Below are 18,294 nucleotides of genomic sequence, written 5' to 3'. Positions count from 1 at the left end.
CAAAATGCAATTCTAATACTGAAGATCTCATTGGCTCTGCTCTGAGTTGCTAAGTGAAAATGTTACCTATTTTTGGTAACTCCTGCTGCCACAACAGCATCATTATTTGAAATTGTTTAAATAGCTGGTATTGGTTCAACAGATAGTGACAGTAATAAAACAAGGGCTATTTAAACAGTTCAGGGTCATGCAACCTTTTGCGATAATCCTCTGGTAACAAGACCAGTTCAGCTTCATACCCCATGACCAGACAAGGTATAATCAAACACATACACGTACAATAGGATGACTTTTTGAAATGGCAATTGCTGAATTACACTGTTTACATAATTATAATAACTTGAAATTATTATAGCGCCTTTCACACCGAGGTGTCTCAAGGCGCTGTACAAAACACGAATAAACATTACAGAAAACAATGAATAACAATGAATCCGTTAAATTATATAAACACATAAATAAAATAGGTAAATATAGAGAATCGATCATCATAAAAGTACAATATATAATAAACAGTGCAGACTCTAGTAAAATCAGAGTTAAGAAAATACAGTGGAGAATAACTGTGTCTTAAGGGTACTTTTAAATTTGGCTACTGTTGTGGATTCTATAATAAAAGTTGGTAGTGAGTTCCAAAGAAAATGAGAAAAACAACCCAAACTATGCCCTCGGAGTGTAATGTTTTGGAACTATGCATTTTAACAATCCAGTTAGAGGATCTAAGCTGCCTCCCAGGGATGTAAGGGCTAAGAAGGTCCATTTATATGATTAGGACCCTGAGCATCTATGAAGAAATACTCCAGGGCTGTGAAACCCATTCAGATAGTGATACATGCTTTATAGACAGAGTTGTAATAGTCTTCCTTAAGTTACTGTAATTCTAAGCATTGTACAGTATGGCAGTTTCATGTAATGTTTTCATTTATCATTTAAACTCCATACAAGTGTCGGTCAGGGAATGTTTTTACCTCATTTGAAAAAAATACTACAGTAAAGCTGGTACTACAGGGCGCATCGAGTGTATGAGGAGAAGTCTTCCAAGTGGATAAAATTGTAAATGTTTAAATTGCATGCCAAAATGCTGGAAGATACTGAGAGAGTTAAAACCCTGGATAGTGAATAGTGACTTTCTCATTCTACATCTATATGTACTTCTACATTCTTACCCAAGTATTTCTACCAGCCTCGGCATGGTTTACTCCAAAGAATTAAATTTGAGGCCTAATTAAAAATAGAAGTGGGTGGCCACTGTGCAGGACACGAAGTTGGAAAAGTGCTAACAAGTGTACCAGACAAACTTAATCCGACACCATGGTTAACAAAAGCTCGAGTGAACCTGTTTCCTCTCTGTGCAGATGACTTAAGGATAGTTTTGGTCACCACTGACATGAAGCGTGAACTGCCGGCTTAGCAGGAGCAGAACATGACAGGGAGGCAGACGGCTTTCACTGACTGACAGCGCAAGAGTTTAGAAAGAAAATAAGTGTGTGTGGGGGGGGGGCTTTTAAAACGGTATCTGACAAGTGGTCGTCTGCCACGTGTATGACCAGACCCACTCAGCTGTTGCGCTTATTTTACTAACTGTGGTCCAGACAGGTGCTCGGTATTATGAGAAACGCTTGAGATAGCTGGCATAACTTTCATTTCACACTTGAGAGGTAGATAGGAAAAGCAAGGACATGCTTTGTTTTACAAGCACTTAAAAGCATGTTTTTCCAGAGTATCTGCAATGGAGTGATGTCTTAAATTGGTGCTGTTAAAGGCAAAAGCCTTTGCTCCACATCGAATATGAACCCGACTGCATGGGTGACTGATCAAGTGATAGCTGGAACTGAAGTAGGTTATATACTATAATGTTGGCACCTATACAACAAATACTACATCGCACTGCTTATGAAGTGATGGCAGCAGATTAGAATGTAACAACAGTACTGAATACATACACTCTTCTGAAGCTGCTCACAATTTTTCATAGATTTTTTTTTTTTTTTGTATTTAATGAAGCAAGTTAAAAAAAATATATACTTTATAAATTAACCCTGATTTTAATCAAGTAATCTGGGTAGTATAATAGATGCAGGCTGAATCCTGACCCATTGCCTATCTGTACATGCTGTCCAACATTAAAATTGATACAGGTTTAGTCCCAGGCTCTTTTTATATTTAGAAGTTTAACATGTGCTCCAGTATTCCATCTTAAAATTGTGTCTCCATTTTAATAGGTGTGATTATTATATATCTTTGTTAGTGTATAGTTCGAAAAGGGCATGCATTAAGCCAGTAGGTAGGGATTTTTAAAGATTTGTAAGTCCACATAAACTAATCTGGTGACCTTTCCATGACCAGCAGGTATCATGAAAAAGTTCTATAAAAGTTATAAGCTTCTCTGTTAATGTCCTTTTTTATTGCACTTCTTATCAGTGGCTGATATGACCTGGGCATTTATAGGTCTATATTTAAGGTAAAAAGTTCATTGAAAGTCTACATTCACTAAAGCACTGAAAGAGTAGTAAAACACCACAGATCAAAGGTTGTGAGCTGAAGGACATATGCTCTGTAAAATATATGGAGAAAGACACACACAGAGAAAGAACTGAGAGCTAGCTTGTGTTTAGGAAAACCAAGCCCAGTTACTGTTTTTTTTTTTAAACAAAATCAAAAAAGTGAGTGCAATATAAGAGTGAGACTGCACTGTGCTGTTTGAAACTCCAAATGAATCTGTACCTTGTAGTATTTCCTTCATAATAGGAAAGTAAGAGCTCTGTAATCCTTACATATATATTATGACTTGCCCTTAGGTCTTGTCTCTAAATGGTTGCCAACAAGTATTTGCTGAGTGATGCAACAGTTTGCTAATTAAACAGATTGTGTGTGATTGGAGAGGGAGCCTAAGACATTTAGCCTGTTGAACAATTTTATTGCTCTAATTGGGGGTCTGCTTATGTTCATTAACTGACCTTCTAAGAGTTATGGGACCGACCCTTGGCCCCAAACTTTCTATTTCTTCAAAGAAAGGAATATGTTGAAATCCTGTTTTATTTTAGTTGCACAATAAGTTATCTGTAGCTGCTTATTAGTGATGTATTGCTTGTGAGTTTCTTAAGCATTGATCATCAATCTAAATGTTTTATAAATGTAATGATTCACACCACAAAATCCATGTGTGTGTTTGTTTTAATGCACTGTAGCTGAATACATTACTATAAAGTGTTTCTGGGGTGTTTCAGACCACCGTACACTACCCTATGAACAATCTTGCCCAAGAAATAATTTAAACATGCATTTTGTTTGCGAGTGATGGGCTCAGAATAAGTTTCTGATTCTGCACAAGATAGAACCAAATCATGGTCAATTTTAGAGCGTTAATACAACTAGAGTTGCCATCGCACCACTGTACCTGTAACAATACATCCAAGTCAAGCACTTTTTTTATCACAGTAAATCAAAATGTTGGTTTTATTATTATTAACACTATATGGACATGAAAGGTCGCTAAATGTATACTTAATTTACTTATCCTGCTTTGCTCTAAAACTTTCTCTACTGCTCCTCAAACCATTATTTTAATTGTTGTCAGATGCAAGCAGTACGTGTGTGGGGCTTCTGGCTGGCTGTGGAGGCATGGCCAAGACAGTTCAGTCAGAAGACAAAAGAGAAGGATAGTGACAAAAAAAACCCTGCTAAGAAATAAAAATCCACTATACAGTAGATCTCGGGATGCTTGTCGTTGATTCTTTCCGGAACGCCGTCAGGATCACATTTTCCCTCCCAATTCCATCACTGCTTATAGAGGACTTAACCTCTTTGTTCTTGATAATAAGGGGAACATGCCTGAGTAATTTTACAAGTTTATGCAAAAACCACAATTTAAAAAAGAAAAAAAAAAGGAAATGCAATTTTGACATGTATATAAACCATCCAGGGTTGCAGTCATTGCTGGAAGACGCCTTTCACTTGGAATGGTAGAACTGATTTTTATCTGGTTCTCATTACTGAATTATTTATTATGACGTTATGAGCTCCAATGTAATTAACATGCTGTACACAATGAACAATTTTCCATTTACCAGAACTAATTGACTGCCTCTGAAGTACAGTTACAAGAGTTTAATCTGCCTCTGTCAGGCATGGGATCAGTCTTTTGTCTTACCAAGCCCGTAGGAAGTCTTGCAATTCTAAAGGACAACTGTAATTTATTCTATGGTAATTTTAAACATTTTTACAAATTAGAAAGGAAAAAAGTGTTCTCCTAGTTAAATGCCATGAATCCAAAATTGAGGATTTCTACCATCAAAAAGCTTTTCCTTTTCTTTTTCTTTGTGCCCCTGTTTTATGTAGTTACTGTTTGAATTAATTGTGGAATAAGCCCTAATTGATAGTTAAAAGATAAAACAAAAAAATAAAGTCCATATATATATATATATATATATATATATATATATATATATAATATATTTCTTAAAGATTTCTGAACGGCAAATGGAATTGAAAAAAATAACCTCTGTAAACCACTTCATACTAAATGTAATAAATAATACACAAATAAAAAATAGCATATAGCTTTAAAGACCAATTTACACATGTGAAATTCTGGAAACCCCTGTTCTGTATAAAATTATATTTAATGTTGTCCCAAGGTTTCAACTGAAGCGTAAACTAGATCACTCAGGTTTATAAAGTCTCATCTGGCTAGCACCAAAGAGAGGGAAGGGGGTCACATAGTTAATCAACGTGGCTGAGCTTCAGTTATTAATTCAGGGCCTAACCACTAAATTCATTACATTTTTCTGCACAGTGGTCAATAAATTGAAAGTCATGTGACAGATGTCATCAATTTGAGTTGTGGCACAGGAGATGTGGCTAGAACATCATGACAGTGGTGTGTCACCATCAACAGTTCATTGTGACCCAGCACATGTTTTTCTTTTGGTGTCAGAAGATTATTTCATTTTTTCCATGCATTGGCCAAACAGTTGTATGTTTCATGTTTTAAAATTAGACAAACCATGATATTAATGGACAGGGTTGTTCTTGTACAATGGCCCAGATTCATTGTGAGGGAAAACACATCTAAAGATTAACTCCCTTATTTTTAAATCCATATATTTAATATCTGTATATTCCAGTTCAAATCTCTCATGGTTACCTTTTCACTGCTTACTTGTAACTTTAGTTAGTTTGCTTTGTGGTAGGACATGGGGTAGGCTATTTTTTTGAGTCAATTTCCTCTGGGGTAGCACATTTAACTATATAAATTAATTTTTTTAGAGCATTCAGACATCTGTGTAGCCACAGATTCTGGTGCTCTTAATAAAAGATGTTTCATCATTAAAAGAAATGATTCTTTTAAAAGTCTAAAGTGAGACGAACACACAGATGTGCGCCTTCACTATAACTTAAGCAGGTGATGACAATAATTTGAAAGGGTGTATCTTTAAGTATATTGCAACAGACAACACAAGCTATGACAAAAGATGAAACCACAATTAAAATAAACGCTCAAACACTATTTCATTGCAGACTTACTGTAGCAGTGGAAGCTGGCCATGCAGGTTTTAAGTTCTATATGACCACCACACTAATGGAAGAAGTCAGATTTTGCAATTTCACTTTTTTTTTTTTTTGCTTTTTAAAAAATGTTTATTAAAGTGTAAATGTTACTTGAAGGGCCAGATTCTGGGTTCAGTTTCTTCAAAAAAAGTTGTTTTGATTCTAACAACAATCTATATAATTGCACACAAACACCTCCCAGGTGTTCAACATCTTTTAATAATTACTTTTAAACATAGAGCCTGGATGTGTTGCAAGTACATCTTCTAAAAGACAAGGCATGAATTTCAGGAGAGATCAAAAGATCACATCTTAAAACAGGTTAAATGACTTTTTTTTTTTTTTTTTCTTCAACAATGTAATTTTGTGGAGTAAAGCTTTTATGTACCAGACAGCTATTATAACAGCCAGCTCCTAGTCTGAAATGTGGTTCTCAACAAAGGTTTAGAACTTATTTTTTTTTTTTATTTCAAATGCAATTTCTACTCAAGATTCAGTGGACACACTTTTTTGTATACATTTTTGAAAATGCAGTTGGTGATTTGACAAAAATATTTAAGATAAACCTTGCTAAAGGAAATGTGGTGTGTGTGTGTGAATGAATTTTCTTGATTCTAGAATTGCACTTCAGGCTCTTTTACATACTGAGTTCAAGATTTTACCAGTGAAGGTAAAGGCATTTTGATGTTGGTTTTTTTTACTTGTGCAATATGTTCTTCTAATAATACGTCTACATTTTTGGAAACCTATAATCAAGGTATATGGATGATTACTACTGTGACAGACAGGCATGTCATGCATTTTAGTCATACAAAGGTATTTTATTTTATTTTATTTATTTATTTATTTATTTATTTATTTAGTTTAAATCTTTTCAACACCAGAAGATAAGTTATAGAATTGTCATTAATGGTCATAATTGGAAAGTGCCTTTCACTGTCATTTGTAAGGAGACTTTCTTTAACAGTTAAGCATGTATTGTTTATTTTCATTTTTAATGGTGGTTCGTAACTAGCTAAAAGAGAAAATTACCTTTTCTCATCCTGTGACCCCCCCCCCCCCCCCCAATAAGAGTATTCTTTCACTAGAGGGGAGTCACTAAAAGTTTGAGGCCTTGCATGAGCCGGGCAGCATGGGTTCAGCTATTAAAAGGATAGCTGTCCCCAATGCAGAGCAGGTCAGTCCGAACCTCAGGAAAAAGGGAAGTATTAGTCTGGACAGGAGAAATGAAGATAGATGGTTCCCTGAAGAGAGAAGGCAAGAGATGACATCGGGAGCACCCTGGATTGTTGGCTGACTCCTGGCTCCCCTCAGCCATTGCTTACCAAAAAGAGATGGGGGAGGGCAGTTTGAGCGAATTCAAAGGGCTAGTTCTTGAGTACTTCCTGCCTGTGACCACAGTGCTCTCGCTACTGAGCCCCCCTCCGTGGGTCAGCCAAAGGCCGCTGAGCGCTAAATCAACACATTGTTCTGTGTATGCACCACAGAAAGGTAGTGATTGATACAGGTAGCTGTTAAAAAATAAATAAATAAATAAATAGGGGGATCCAATACACGCTCACCATAACATGTTTGTCTTTTAAATAAGAACATACGAGACATATGAAATTACAGTAATATAAATACAATTTAATTTTGTTCCTGCAGGTTCTTCCGTTTTTCCCCCTAAAGCTAAATATGCCTTATCGATGGATGAATAATTGTTACTTTTTTAAAGAGGGGTCGATCATTTTGTTTGTTTACAATGAGTCTAGTTTACGAGGAAGTCCTAACTTTAATAGGAATCTGTTTCCTCCCAATTAGAACCAGCTATTCAAGACACAATCACTTGTCTAGAAACATGTGCTGTATAAAATAAGTCATTAGTAATGGTGAGCATTACTGTAAGTAGTATATGACAGATTAAGGGAGTTGGGTTGTCCTTATAAACCTAACATGTATAAAGGGCTCAACTTCTGAAGTAAAAACTTTTTACTGTTTTTTTTTTTTTTGTTTTGTTTTGTTTTTTGTAATCTGGAATTGGTTATTAGCATCCCAATCACACAGACCCCAGCTTCTCTACCTCTTTTTTTAATATGCTGTCATCAGTTGAAGCCATGATTGATCAGCGGTTGTCTCAGATTTAGGAAGACAATATCATTAAGGATGGTGGCTGGGTCCTCTCGTAAGGTGAAAGTTTAGTGGTGTGTCGTTCTGATAAGGCACAGTAAACAGTTTTTTTTATTGAGTTTCAAACTTTGTTATCTTTCTTTTTTCTCTTTTTTTTTTTTCCTCCACAATGCCCAAAGCTGTTGACAGACATTGTCCATGCTAGTTCCCCCCCCCCCCCCCCCCCTCCAGTGCCTGTGGAAAGCTTCATTCACCCATTCATTAAAAAAAATGTAATAGTTGACCGTAACAGCTACAGGAGGCCTTATGATAGCTGCAGATGTGTAAAGTACATTTTGAAGAAAATTATTGTTGCATTGACATAGCAAGTGGGGCAGAACAAAGTGTCAAAGGAACAAGTCAGACTTTTTTTAAAGAAAGTGCTTCACCCTTCTCATTACCTTTTTCAAGTTTAACTACTAGAAACTCATTTTAAATTACTTCTGTAATTTTCTGTTTTGTAATTTATCCTTTTTTTGGAAATAGAAAACTTTAATTACAGGAAAAGTAATGCTATTAATAATCTCTCGATATATACATACTGTAGCTGCTTAAATACAAACTGTGTACATTTATTGTATTTAGATCATATTGCGTTAGATCTTAGTTGCACAGAATTCAATAGGTGCTGGTTGTTTTTAGGGTTAGCCATGTGTTTGTCTAGCGAGCTTCAAGCTTGTCTGAAATGCCCTGCGTCTGTCATTACTGAGGGTAACTGTGTATTCTAATTAATAAGTTATATCCAGAAATTTATCCCACCAAAGGAAGTCTGTTTTTTTAAGTGCAGGGGCCCCTAACATTTCCTAACCTCACAGTGATTGCTTGTGCTTTAGCACTGCCTTGGTTTGATCTTCTGACACGACAACAAATTGAAAGTATTACAGTTATTACAACTCCACCTGCCTGTGACTGTGGGGGTAGGGGGAGGAAAGTGGGGCTGCATGTCTCAAACTGTTGGACCTTTTAACTGGTTGCTGTGGACTGTAAATAAAAATGTTGCGCACACATAGTTGCCATTTTCCCAGCAGAATGAAACTAACTGAAAAGTGAAGGGAAGAAATCAATAATAGAGCTTGGAAACATGAAAGGTAGACGTGGCTACAATATCTCCTCGGGGACCAGGCCTTTCGCCTGCCAGTTAAACAGGTCACCCTTAATAAAGCTCTCAATATAATGATTTCCTTCACCTTTCTTCCTTTCACGGAACATCTCTCTTTCAATTATTGCTTTTCAGAAAGTCAGATATTGTCCCAAGTACTCCCACAACCCTTTGTAAAGAATGTTAGTTGTCCACTTATGTTATGTTATTGTTGAGAAACCTGTGTGCTGTCTGGCTTATTTATCTTCACTTTATTCAGTCTATCTCCCTAACAACTGCTTTCAGCCATATTTGATCTTCCCAGCATTTTTTTGTCCACATTCATAGACCTTAATCTAAAATAATATAGGCAATGTTATGCAATCCTTCTACAAGTGAATTCCAAGTAAGCTTAGTAATGTGTTTCCTTGTCATAAAGTAAAATGATACACAGGGTGACACAAGCTAATGGATATATGGCAGTCTTCTTGCTGTGCCTGAATTCAAGCATAGCAAGTAGATTACTGTGAGCCTATTCAGGACCTGACTCAAAATAAATTTAAAATAAAAGGACAATCCTAATGCATGTACTTCTCAATTTAAAGGCTCTCGTACTCCATTAAGCTGCGGTCTCCGAGTCTCCGTTTATACAATGTAATCACAACTACTTTTAAAGCACAAAATCTGAATCTGTACTCTGCTGTAGTTCTTTAGTTTTACTGCTACATGATGTCCTTGCAGCTGTTGAGAGATCCAGATAATAAACCACTTCTTAACAAAAGCAGGGCCAGATGATACAGTAACTGATTGTGCTTTTTAGTAGTTACAATTTTTACTGTAAGTGTTCAAGAAAGTAAGTGATTTGTTCTCTTTCTCTGAGTTTAGCCTTTTTTCCTCTGACAGTCCAGTAGTAGGTGGTGTTATCTGAGATAGAGAGCTGTTCTATCCTCCCCTTTACAGTTCTGTGTAATTTCTGACTTCCCATTATGATACAGTTTCAATTAAAGTTGAGGTTAAAGGGATACAGAACTGTGTTTGTTATACAGAACAGAGTTCTATTAAAGATGCTGAATAAAACCAACTACAGCTATAGGAGTATTTCATCCAGCACTTAACACATGCAGCTTAACACCTAACACAAGAGAAAACTTCTAACTGATTTTTTTTTATTTTGTGTATAAGAATAACCATGGCACTGTAGTGATATCACAGATAAAAAGTAGTTAATAAGAGTCCCTTAGCAGGTGGCAAGCAAGCTGCTTTTTCTGGATCAAAGAAATATGTCCATTTAATAAAGCTTTGTCTGAGGTAGCTGCTTGCCCCTCATGCAGCAGTGCTGAATACAGTCATTTTGTGAATGGTCATTAATGAACATCGGGGCTTGCTTTTTAAATGGGAGCTTTGTCTTGTTCCTGCTGCTTAAGTCTCGTCCAAGTAGAGTCTCGCCTGTCATTTCTGTCATAGTTAATTCATCATGCACTCTGGTCAGAGGCTAAACTGATGGTATCGGGAGCTCCTCCTTATAACTTTGCCACTTTCAAAGGAGCTTAGCAAAGATTTAAATGAAGAAAGTCTGTCTTGTTTGATTGGAATTTAATTTGAAGTGTGTTATCTGCTTTTTGTAGATCAACAATTCTAGTACTGTGGAATATATATATATATATATATATATATATATATATATATATATATATATATATATATATATATAGATGGATAGATAGTGTGCGTTTCAGTAAAAACACACTAGTTTAAATAAGTTTAGTACATGTGTATGTGCATGTAAAATCTGACGTATTCAAATAAGGAACATTTTTATTTACTTCTTATTTTTTCTCCTCTTGACCAGACTAAATTGGTTTAATACCTATTTGATTATGATGCTTTGTTTTGCATGGTAGATGCCACTGGGCATCAGTAATAAACCTGCAGGAGTATAAAATAACACGTCACTGCATGCCCTACATCAAACAGATACACACTGGCGCTCAGGTAGAGGTACATTTTCCACATTTATTGTATAAAAGCTTTTGAATGCTTTGGCAAGAATGCAGGATATGTCGTATAATTGAGGCACATGTCCTGAATACTTTTTGTACTAAGCGCTAGATAGTGTATAATTCTGATTTAGAGTTGATGTTGTATATGCATCAGTGTGTTTTTATGGATATACAGGATTAGCTGCACGCAATCTATTTTTGTTAGCCACTTTGGTATGTGCAATATGTGAAAGTGATCCTGTATTACAACAATATCCATTTGTAACCTGGCAACTTACGTTTTCTCTGCTAGTGTCATGTAGACACTAGTTCACTTTTTCTAAAGAGAGAGAGACCGAACTATTAAGATGTTTGCAACCTGTGCTAGTTTTACTGTTTTTTAAAATGTTGCCGTGTGTGTGTGTCCTCTTTTTACACTATGATAAGAAGGCATAAAGTAAGACAGTCTCATTGTCAAAAACAGCTTTTCCTTTAAGGCTGTGTGAAGTACCTTGAGGGATTATAGAACCAAAGCTCACTTTGGATAATAGCTACTGTAAAGTCCCCAAAACTTTTTTTGCAGATACTGTTCTTTTAAAGGGAGGGCTGCAATGGCTTACAAGAAAACTCTTAATAACAGAACAAAAGACTTAACTGGACTTGATCAGCTGGTTTCAAAAGAAAAAAATGGGGGGGGGGGGGGGGGGAGTAAACACTGGCTTCCCCACCCTGTTGCCAGCTGTTTCTTTTAACTCGTAGTCCCTCTTTTCTCTTTCTGTAGAGCAGGGAGCCAAGCTTCTCTTATCCCTCAGTGACTCGTGCCAAACACGTGGAAGATAAACTCCCCCCCCCCCCCCCCCACCTCCCAATTCATTGGCCAGCAGCCAAGCTAAATATTTCTTCTGGATGAAAACACACTTGTACTATGTTCCATTCTCTAGTTGACAGACCTTTACAACTCTGTAGAGGGGTTTCCTCATTGAGTGCACAATCTATATATATATATATATATATATATATATATATATATTTTTTTTTATTTTATTTTTTTATTTTTGAACAGAGCCATGATTTAGAGCAGCTCAATGAAACTTGGCAGAAGAAAGCACCTCACTCTTGCACCCCCCCCCCCCCCCCCATCCCCCGCCATCTATCCTCCCGCGTTCTTGTGTTCCCTGGCATACTGCCAGCTTCTGTCTTTGGCTGCTCGTTGGAAAAATCAATTAAAAAGGGTTTAATATTTGGGTAATTGGAGCTCTGGTAGTACGCCCCACAGCATATGCTAGGGGCTCTTCATGTGGCAGTTGTGGTTAGCCTTGAAGCAATTAATAGAAGTGTTACAGTTTCTCAAGTATTAATGTAAAAATAAATAAAAATATCAAAAACAAGTGTTTGGCAGTTTTTCTTTGGCTGGTGGAGAAAGGTTAACAAATTAAATGGTTTGTATTTTGGCTTGCAGTATTAAGGCAGTGTTTTACAATTTTAAATAAAATTACAATACACAATTGTGTATACAATTACAATTTATACATGACATATACACACCACAGGCTTTTATGACAACGCATAGTAATATTTCCGTAAGGGCAGTGCAGATGCCACATTTATGAAAGGGCTCCTTCTTTCACACTCTGCAGTCTTCAGGTGTCTTTTTCCTGTTCTTTCAAAGCTAGATGAAGCTAAGCACTAAGTATGATTTGTCTGGGCCCGACCTGTCATCACATGAGTAGATCATCAGGATCCCTAGACTTCTTTTGAAGGGTCTTAACCTGTCATGTATACAAAGCGAGCTGCTCAATTTATGCATGTTTGTAGGATTTTGTGGTTCTTTATTTATTCAGACACACATGACAGTACTACCTGATCAGTGTCACATTTAGTAAAGCATGTAAAAACAGAACTTAGATTTGTATCCACAAGTGGCCCCGAAGCTATTGTGACTTAGAATTGAATTGTTTTCATTTCTGCTAGGCACCAGATACTCAATACAGATCTGCTACTATTATTTATTTTCAGTAATTTCTTTGAAACCTGGCTTTACCTACACTGAACTGGACATTAAAAATAAGCATTTCGTCATGCGGACTGACATTCACTTGCATCTTTTTTTTTTTTTTTTTTTTTTCCTTTCCTTGTGGCCTTTTGATTTGTAATAAAACAAAGACAACATAACAAGAAGGAACAATCCCATTACTGATTTTAATAAAAATATGGTTATTGAAATACGTTGTTGAAAATACATTTTAGGTACAAGAAATTGCCTTTGAAATGTGCTTGTTGATTTCACAATTTCTTTTTGTTTCTTAAATAATTCAGTTGAAATATATTCACAAATATCTTGCTGTCAATTCTGCAGCCATACCTGGTTATTATATGCTGTCTTTTCTGTGAAATATTAGTAGTAAGAGTAGCATTTTCAAAAACTGATCATATTCTAATGGCTACTTCAGGTTGATAAACACTATTGTCCTATTTCAAATGTGTTTAGGATACAGATTTGAAGCAACTGTATTTGGTGTCTGACCCTGAACCCTGTCCTGCATTCTATCTCATTAATCCTGTTCTAGTTACCAGCAGTGCAAGCTCAGACCAGACCTGTAAGTCACACACAGTACACTATCTGTAAAGCGAGTGTGTTTCACTGAGATTACATTAAATAGTAAGGTAGTTTTAAATTTGAAAGAAGAAAGCCATTGTAGTTTGAAAGCTGTTGTGGGGGCTGGCTTGCTGACTGATGGATAAGCCCCTTACCCACACCTTCTCCAAACTTTAGGAAACCTCTGATCAATTCCAGCTGCCAACAAAACCTTGGAAGACTGAAAACTAAGAAGTGAAGGATCAAGTCTCTTGTTGGACAGCCTCAATATTATTTTTCTTTTCTTTACCGAGCTGGCATGAAGAAGATCTGAATATGGGGGGGGGGGGGGGGAGGAAAGGTACAGTTTGTCTACAGACACGGTGGTTTAAACACTATACAAATCCCACACAGACAGATTTCCAGGGCTTTGATGAGGGGAGTCCTAGATCGTATGGGGGTTGATTGGCACCGGAAGGCTTGGTCTGTTTTGTGTGAAGATCTGAAACAAAGGGTGGAAGGGAAGTGGCCAACTATGGGGAAAATGAAGTTGCCTTTTATTCTCTGCCCACAGTACTGTGGCAGCGAGCTGTAGGCTGTGTGCATGCGGCAGATATGGCTGCAGAGAGGATGTGCAGTGCAGTATGTAGCACTGCATGTGTTCAGTTTGTATACCTGAACTGTGCTGGTGCTGCTATAAATCCTAATGAACCAGACCAAATGAAATGTACCTCTTGATTTAGAAAATGTATTGGTGTGTTAAAGCAAAATGTCTGGATTTTATGGACCCCATAAATGTATAATCTACATGCAAAATGTCAACATAAAACACATACAATGATACAATTTTTTTCCCCTTACCAGTCCATTTACACACATTTTATTTTACAATTACAGAAAATAAACTTTTAAAAATTGTTTTCGTAGGTAATGTTTATAAACAGTTTAAATAGTAACCTTTTACAATTTATTGTAAAATTGAGTTAGTTCTAGAAAGCCTCACAAATAGTAATATTAACCCAATTAAGTACCAAATTAATTTTTCTTTGAAGAAATAAGAACATTTATGTAAGTTTGCGGTCAACAAAAAGAGCAAGTTCTCATAACAATAAAGGTAAAGAGAATTAAAATACCAGGTAGATGCCAGTTAAAAATGCTCCAAAATAAAGTATTGGGTTAAGTAATTACGAGTGCATTTATAAACAAATATACATGCTGTAAATGCATTATTATAAAATTGTAAAGGGAGTTAAACTGTAGGCTACTATACCAGTCAGTCTCCTAAATGGTGGCTGAAGTTGTATTTAAAATTTGCCACCTGGAAATTCTAAATTCAAATAGGATGTTCTTATTAATGGACATTAATACAGCTTGCATTGTGCTGTGTTCAATTTATAAGTTTAGTTCCTAAACTGTATCACTTGTTAAATATGACTGTGTACAGCATCACCTAGAATTCTAGGACTGAGACATAATATATACACACTGATTTTAGATTTTTCATTTAACATTGTGTATACAAATGCATTACAAAATGATATCACAAAAGTCTACTGGTGTCACGTCAACTTTTGGTACCTATCACATTTTTCTACTTTGCATACTTTGAACGTAGTGTGTGTTGCGTGTTTTTTTTTTTTTTTCAACAGAAGTAAACCTTAAGTACACCTTTGCAAAATTGTTTTATTATGGTATTATTATTATTATTATTATTATTATTATTATTATTATTATTATTATTATTAGGGATTTCCTGGTGTGGATTCCAATCCTGTTGATATTACTTTAAAAATCAGTCATGTTAATTATAATTATGTTATTTTAGTTCTGATATATATATATATATATATATATATATATATATATATATATATATATATATATATATATATATATATATATATTTATGTATTTATATATATGTATTTATATATGTATTTATATTTAGAATCTTTTCAAACTACTCTCTATATAACAACCTAGAAGTAGTGTTGGATTGTTTCAATTGGACCAAAAAAAAAAAAAGGGTTTATAGCTACAGATGAAATTTTGGTACAGGTATCAGATTTTGACAAGGTAGCTAGCTAACTTTGATACTTATACATGTCATATTTTTGCTTCCGGTGTAGGGCCAGAATGTGGGCAATAACCCTTACAGTATCAGTGCACTAAAGCGGGTATTTTGAAAACCACTTTGAAACGGACTTTAAAGTTATACATGTAACAAGTTGTCAGGATGTCAAAGAAAAGTTACACGTACGTTATTTAAACAGTTGTAGCAACACGTGGGGGCGTGTAGCGCTATATTTTTCAGAACCCCTCTACTTACTATTTAACGTTGCCTTACAACAATATGCAGATTTAAGCTTGTGGAATCTACGTTTTTTACTTTTTTTTTACATGCAATTGTGTTCCCTCATTTAAACAGATGAATATATACAGACGTGCTCAAATTTGTTGGTACCCTTATAGCTCATTGAAATAATGCTTCATTCCTCCTGAAAAGTGATGAAATTAAAAGCTATTTTATCATGGATACTTGCATGCCTTTGGTATGTCATAGAATAAAGCAAAGAAGCTGTGAAAAGAGATGAATTATTTCTTATTCTACAAAGATATTCTAAAATGGCCTGGACACATTTGTTGGTACCCCTTAGAAAAGATAATAAATAATTGGATTATAGTGATATTTCAAACTAATTAGTTTCTTTAATTAGTATCACACATGTCTCCAATCTTGTAATCAGTCATTCAGCCTATTTAAATGGAGAAAAGTAGTCACTGTGCTGTTTGGTATCATTGTGTGCACCACACAGAGAAAGCAAAGGAGAGAGTTGTCTGAGGAGATCAGAAAGAAAATAATAGACAAGCATGGTAAAGGTAAAGGCTACAAGACCATCTCCAAGCAGCTTGATGTTCCTGTGACAACAGTTGCAAATATTATTAAGAAGTTTAAGGTCCATGGAACTGTAGCCAACCTCCCTGGGCGCGGCCGCAAGAGGAAAATTGACCCCAGATTGAACAGAAGGATAGTGCGAATGGTAGAAAATGAACCAAGGATAACTGCCAAAGAGATACAAGCTGAACTCCAAGGTGAAGGTATGTCAGTTTCTGATCGCACCATCCGTCGCTTTTTGAGCGAAAGTGGGCTCCATGGAAGAAGACCCAGGAGGACTCCACTTTTGACAGAAAAACATAAAAAAGCCAGACTGGAATTTGCTAAAATGCATATTGACAAGCCCCAATCCTTCTGGGAGAATGTCCTTTGGACAGATGAGTCAAAACTGGAGCTTTTTGGCAAGTCACATCAGCTCTATGTTCACTGATGAAAAAATGAAGCTTTCAAAGAAAAGAACACCATACCTACAGTGAAACATGGAGGAGGCTTGGTTATGTTTTGGGGCTGCTTTGCTGCGCCTGGCACAGGGTGCCTTGAATCTGTGCAGGGCACAATGAAATCTCAAGACTATCAAGGCATTCTGGAGCGAAACGTACTGCCCAGTGTCAGAAAGCTCTGTCTCAGTCGCAGGTCATGGGTCCTCCAACAGGATAATGACCCAAAACACACAGCTGAAAGCACCCAAGAATGGATAAGAACAAAACATTGGACTATTCTGAAGTGGCCTTCTATGAGTCCTGATCTGAATCCTATCGAACATCTATGGAAAGAGCTGAAACTTGCAGTCTGGAGAAGGCACCCATCAAACCTGAGACAGCTGGAGCAGTTTGCTCAGGAAGAGTGGGCCAAACTACCTGTTAACAGGTGCAGAAGTCTCATTGAGAGCTACAGAAAACGTTTGATTGCAGTGATTGCCTCTAAAGGTTGTGCAACAAAATATTAGGTTAGCGGTCCTATCATTTTTGTCCATGCCATTTTCATTTGTTTTCTTATTTACAATATTATGTTGAATAAAAAATCAAAAGCAAAGTCTGATTTCTATTAAATACGGAATAAACAATGGTGGATGCCAATTACTTTTGTCAGTTTCAAGTTATTTCAGAGAAAATTGTGCATTCTTCGTTTTTTGTGGAGGGGTACCAACAAATTTGAGCATGTCTGTAGGCCTATATGATATTAACTGAAGTGTATATGCATACTGCCTCTGTGTACTGTATACCAATGACTCAACAGTGGATGTGTTATGTTGGCTATAGCTAGATAATAGATTGGAGATAAAATAGTGTTTGTCTCATACCTCTTCACTCTATATTGGAATTTTACCATGTAAATGTAAGCAATGTTAATATGTAAAGTTGACCCTGGCTGTAATGGTATGAATGTCATTTAGTGCAACAGTTGTTCGTTTTTCATCAGGGAAGTCTAGTGCGTTTATTTTGTGTTGCGTAAACAAGGGAGACAGGAGTTGCTAAAGTAACAATTACAAATCCGCCATACAAGCAGGACTCGAAGTGCACAATGATCAGCAAGTGATGTGATTGACGACTGCAATCACATCACTTTATTATTATTATTATTATTATTATTATTATTATTATTATTATTATTATTTATTTCTTAGCAGGCGCCCTCATCCAGGGCGACTTACAATCGTAAGCAAATACATTTCAAGTGTTACAATACAAGTAATACAATAAGAGCAAGAAATACAATAACTTTTGTTCAAGCAAAGTACTACAGGTTAAACACTTGGCAGATTACAGTATTCTGAAGTACAGGATTAAATGCAGTAAAATCATGTAAATGTGCTTTATTTTGCTCTTATCAGCCCCCTATTTTACAGCATTTAATCCTGTACTTCAGAATACTGTAATCTGCCAAGTTTTTAAACTGTAGTACTTTGTATTTAATCACATCCTGATGTAACTATCACTATTTAATCATATCCTGATGTAACTATCACTATTATCTGCTGTATTATTGAATTGTGGTTTGTCACACTTGTACTTTGCTTGAACAAAAGTTATTGTATTTCTTGCTCTTATTGTATTACTTGTATTGTAAC

General features: G+C 36.0%; 1 protein-coding gene across 4 annotated transcripts in view; it reads left to right on the top strand.

Moving 5' to 3' along the window:
- LOC117410651 (PR domain zinc finger protein 1-like) overlaps positions 1-18,294 on the top strand; it is a 65,875-nt gene that overhangs the window by 23,151 nt on the left and 24,430 nt on the right. The window lies entirely within an intron of this gene.

This window comes from Acipenser ruthenus, chromosome 6 (assembly GCF_902713425.1).
Source record: "Acipenser ruthenus chromosome 6, fAciRut3.2 maternal haplotype, whole genome shotgun sequence".
NCBI lineage: Eukaryota > Metazoa > Chordata > Actinopteri > Acipenseriformes > Acipenseridae > Acipenser > Acipenser ruthenus.
This window is presented reverse-complemented; position numbering and strand designations above follow the sequence as displayed.